Here is a 6000-nt window from a genome sequence, read left to right as displayed (position 1 = left end):
GAAGGAAGGAAGGAAGGAGGAAGGAGGTATTCCAGATATAAGCAGTAACTTTTTTTGCCATTTTAATATTTTAACGTTTCCATCTTATTTTTCCTTTCTCACCTTCTTTTTTTCTAGCTGAAACATGATGTGGGGTCATTCACTATTGTGTTTCTTTCTTTTCTATTACTCATAATCATGTGAATATAAAATAATTCTATCGTTAGCTTTCCATCGTTTATATCAAATTGATCAGTTCAACAACAATCTTTCATATTTCATCCTTTCGGTTTGTCTTCATATGTACTATTAATTTCACATATTAACCATATATCATGGCATAATTGCCTGTATATTTCCTATCTTTCCTTTACATTACTCAACAGGTTTTAAGCCTGCGCTCGAATACTATAAACAATAACTGATGAACACTGACTTACGTTATTCATACCGATTGGGGGTTAATATGAATCCTCTCCTTTTAATCAGTTGAATCTGTCGATTTCCCCCTGACCTAATTGCGCCCCTGGCCCCTGATCCATATTAGGCCATTCCACCGTACTTGTTTCTATAATTTTTATTTTCCATATACATTTTACATTTTAACATATTTGTTTTTAACTACCCAAAATATTTTAACATTATTCACCTTTTTCTTTGTTGTTTGTAGTGATTACAGCCTTGGGTGTGAGTGCTGCAAGCTTGGCACACCTGTATTTGGGGAGTTTCCCATTCTTTGCAGATCCTCTCAAGTTCTCTCCTTACCACCTGTCTCCTCCCTCTCTCCCACTCCACCTCTCTCCTCCTCCGCATTTCCCTCCTCCCTCCCTCCACCTCCCCACTCTCTCCTCCCCACCGCTACCTCTCTCCCCTTCTCCCTCCCTCCCCCTCCACCTCTCTCCTCCCTCCCGTCTCCCCTTCCTCTCCCCGTCTCCTCCCTCCCTCCCTCCACCTCCACCTCTCTCCTCCCTCCCTCTCTCTATCCCTCCCTTCCCTCCCTCTCTCCCTCCCTCCCTCCACCTCCCCACTCTCTCACTCTCTCCTCCCCTCCACCCTCATGTCCCAACACAGGTAGTCCATGTTTAAGGACCTAGAGGAAGAAATGGACCTTACGGGTAGAAGACTGAAACATTTGAGGTTTGTTACATTCTTATATAATTTCATGTAGAAACATGTTGTGGAGAAGTTAAGGCTTTCATAGAGAGACAGATGATTTAAGGGAAAGACATTGAAGAATTGTAAAGTTAATACAATACTGATTTCAACTTTCAAGAATGATAAGTTTAGTATTATTTACATTGGTGTTGATTGATATTGATTAGCCTAATCAATATGATCCAATGTGATGTTATAGGCTACAGGGCTATGAGGGTATTATTGGTAAAGGCGACTGACAGCGCATTATCGTGATTATTATCCGCATGATGAAACTACGTTAGAAGACATGAATCGGAATTATCTAAAGCTGTCACTAAAGAAAACGCTCTGTTTCGTCAAGTCAGTCAAGTAAAGTGACGAGCAACAATGGTCATAGAAACTATTTAAATGTAGGGCTAAATCAAAGATGAAAATGCTTTCTGGCGACACCGATCAGGAAAGTGGTGGTCCGTTTTGCTCACTGCTGTGCGCTCGATATAACTTGGCCGGTGCACCGTTGTATTATTTTACCCACTGGTTCAATCGGTGTCGGCCTCCCTTCTTCTGAATACAAGCCCCAGTACAACGGGCGAGAAAACTATCGTAATCCTCGTGTGAATTTGTGGGAGATTATTCAATGTAACTAGGTACAGTTGCTATGCTGAGAAAACATCAAGCCAATAATTATATTGGCCGGATGCAGAGATGTCATCTGGTGCAGAACTCCAATATTAGCAGGCAGTATTTAGGCAATATTTAGACTGTCCAGTTTGAAGAGCTAAGACAGAATGGCTATATAAGGAATGGAACATATATACAGCTGTCAGATGTGGGCGTTAACAAGCAAGAACTGAGATGAGAGAAGATAATGAGGGGACTCTATACGTTATGCAAAGACAGAATCCTATAAAGGCAGGAATCTGTAATATGAGATTTAGTCTTTTCAATGGAGGCTCGGCTCTGTTACGTGTGTAATAGGGTCCTTCCATGGAAGGGCTCAGCTTTCCTACTCTGTATTAAAGTCTATATTGAATTCACAGGTTTCTAGTAAAAGTGGTACATTTCTGAGTCAATATTCCACCACAAACTCAAGCAGTGCATGTGTGTATTCACTAAGGGCACTTTCCCAATGAAATGACGCCCTTCTTATACACGCCTTTCCTACGTACTTGTCATCGGTTTATATTCAGACTTACCTTATTAAGTTGAATAACGGGCTTTGCAGGCGTGGTTCCATCGCGTGCGCTGAATAAATGTAATTTAGTCACTGAAAACACCCACTTGCTGGCCAACAGATTTTCTGGTGAAGTTGTCATTCAACAGCGTTTTCACAACGAAAGATATTGATAAATAATAAACACAGCGGTTTGATTCATCCTGAAAGTTGTCATATTCAAGTTGAATCCATGAAACATTGGAAGGTGTAAAAAAAAAGTGTACAATAGAGGTTGAATAGGGAGCGTCCTATCCATCTACCCTAATTCTCACTAATCATGGAACTGTATGACAACGGTCCAGTCGTTGTGAACCGAGCACCCGGTTTAACCTGTTCCGTGGGGTCTGAGTTCCATAATGATTCAAACAGGTGATATGTTCCACATTGTTGCACAACTTTAGCCTGATGCTAACGACCCTCAGGAACAACTGACGTGACAGAGGAAAGTGTAGGTGAACAGAATGCAATGATGCAAAATGTAAGATACAATTTGAGGAGAACGAACACTCAAGTGACAGTTATAAATGTATGTGGGTATTACTGAGCGTGGTTCTCGATAGTGGCTGATATTTAATGACATTATACAAATTAAAAAATACAACGGAGAACGCCCGGACATAGCCTATAATTAAAACATTCCGTAGCTCTTACATCAACTTGGCAGGTTCAGTCCTACAGAAGCCTAAAGCGGAGGTGTTCACATTACATCCACACCAATTATGAGGTCACACCAGTATCGGTGCGTGAGTAAAATCACTGTTATTAATATATAATTACTAAATCCGAGACAATAAGAAGACACAGTGGTAGAATAAATTCAACCATACCTTTGTTTAATCACAAAACCGGATAGAAACCTCTGTCCAGTGAAGTCCACAAAGCATATTGTATTTAACAAACAGTTACATGACCTACAGCATGGTCAAGCAAGTTAATGTTTCCGACATTTCTGGACCACTAAACAACTATTAATTTAGAACCACAGAGAGTTACTGCACGTTGTAAAGAATGGTTCATGGTACTGATGTCTGTGCGTGTTCGTACAAGTAGAAAAAAACATGTTGACTCACCCTACTTGTAGAGAAACACCAATGACATCCTCCTCTCTGTCATGTTGACAAAACGGTCTATCACTCTGTTATACAGTACACTGTCTATCACTGTTATACAGTACACTGTCTATCACTCTGTTATACAGTACACAGTCTATCACTCTGTTATACAGTACACTGTCTATCACTCTGTTATACAGTACACAGTCTATCACTCTGTTATACAGTACACAGTCTATCACTCTGTTATACAGTACACAGTCTATCACTCTGTTATACAGTACACAGTCTATCACTCTGTTATACAGTACACAGTCTATCACTCTGTTATACAGTACACAGTCTATCACTCTGTTATAGGCAGTACACTGTCTATCACTCTGTTATACAGTACACCGGTCTATCACTGTTATACAGTACACTGTCTATCACTCTGTTATACAGTACACAGTCTATCACTCTGTTATACAGTACACTGTCTATCACTCTGTTATACAGTACACTGTCTATCACTGTTATACAGTACACGGTCTATCACTGTTATACAGTACACGGTCTTTCACTGTTATACAGTATTTCCACGGTCCTATCACTCTGTCATACAGTACCCACTTTTCTTGTTTGTTGTCCTAGGCTACATGGCTAAAATGCTTGCTCGCTAGCCTAACTTCCATTCATGGGTAACATTAGCTAGTTAACATTAGCCTTCTACATCTAGCTACATATTGAACTTCTATCCTCTCAGGCCAGGAGCAAAACAATGTATGAATTAATGGTCGGATCAGAATCACCGTTATAATCATTGGCAGTATGGAGTATTAAGTAAAACCACAGTTAGAATCCCCTATCTACATCCATGGCTAATTTAGGAAAGGGACAATTTTAACCTCTTCGCTAAGAGGCAGTATTTTCACGGCCGGATAAAAAAACGGACCCGATTTAATCTGATTATTACTCCTGCCCAGAAACTAGAATATGCATATAATTATTAGCTTTGGATAGAAAACACTCCACAGTTTCTAAAACTGTTTGAATGGTGTCTGTGAGTATAACAGAACTCATTTGGCAGGCCAAAACCTGAGAAGATTCCAAACAGGAAGCACCCTCTCTGACTATTTCTTGGCCTTCTTGATCATCTCTATCCAAAACAGGGGATCTCTGCTGTAACGTGACATTTTCTAACGCTCCCATAGGCTCTCAGAAGGCGCCAGAACGTTGAATGATGACTTTGCAGGCCATGGCTGAAAAACAGTAAGCGCATTTGGATAGTGGTCGATCTGAGAACAATGAGACTGGGGGCGCGTGCAGAGACGACTCCATGTTTTTATTTTTTTCGTCTTTGAACGAAACAGGGTTTCCGGTCGGAATATTATCGCTTTTTTATGAGAAAAAATGCATAAAAATGTATTTTAAACAGCGTTTGACATGCGTCAAGTACGGTAATGGAATATTTTGAATTTTTTTGTCACGAAACGCCCCGGGCGTGTCACCCTTCTTTACCCTTCGGATAGTGTCTTGAATGCACCGAACAAAACGCGCTATTTGGATATAACTATGGATTATTTGGAACCAAACCAACATTTGTTATTGAAGTAGAAGTCCTGGGAGTGCATTCTGACGAAGAACAGCAAAGGTAATCCAATTTTTCATATAGTAAATCTGAGTTTGGTGAGTACCAAACTTGGTGGGTGTCAAAATAGCTAGCCATGATGGCTGGGTTATCTACTCAGAATATTGCAAAATGTGCTTTCACCCCGAAAAGCTATTTTAAAATCGGACACCGCGATTGCATAAAGGGGAGTTCTGTATCTATAATTCTTAAAATAATTGTTATGTTTTTGTGAATGTTTATCGTGAGTAATTTAGTAAATTCACCGGAAGTGTTCGGTGGGAATGCTAGTTCTGAACGTCACATGCTAATGTAAAAGCTGTTTTTTGATATAAATATGAATCTTGATTGAACAATACATGCATGTATTGTATAACATAATGTCCTAGGAGTGTCATCTGATGAAGATCATCAAAGGTTAGTGCTGCATTTAGCTGTGGTTTTGTTTTTGTGACATTATATGCTAGCTTAAAAAAATGGGTGTCTGATTATTTCTGGCTGGGTACTCTGCTGACATAATCTAATGTTTTGCTTTCGCTGTAAAGCCTTTTTTGAAATCGGACAGTGTGGTTAGATAAAGGAGAATCTTGTCTTTAAAATGGTGTAAAATAGTCATATGTTTGAAAAATTGAAGTTTTCGTCGGATTTTCGAGGAGTTTGTATTTCGCGCCACGCCTATCATTGGATATTGGAGCAGGTGTTCCGCTAGCGAACGTCTAGATATAATCCATAGTTATATCCAAATAGCGGCGTTTAGTTGTGCGTTCAAGACACTATCCGAAGTGTAAAGAAGGGTGACGCGCCCGGGCGTTTCGTGACAAAAAAAAAATCTAAATATTCCATTACCGTACTTCGAAGCATGTCAAACGCTGTTTAAAATCAATTTTTCTCGTAAAGCGATAATATTCCGACCGGGAAACGTTGTTTTCGTTCAAAGACTGAAATGTAAAATGGACTCTTCACGTGCATCGCACACCCGTTTCATTGTTCTCAGATCGACCACTATC

This window comes from Salmo salar, chromosome ssa04 (genome assembly GCF_905237065.1).
Source record: "Salmo salar chromosome ssa04, Ssal_v3.1, whole genome shotgun sequence".
In the NCBI taxonomy this organism is placed as follows: Eukaryota; Metazoa; Chordata; class Actinopteri; order Salmoniformes; family Salmonidae; genus Salmo; species Salmo salar.
Note: the sequence above shows the minus strand (reverse complement) of the source record.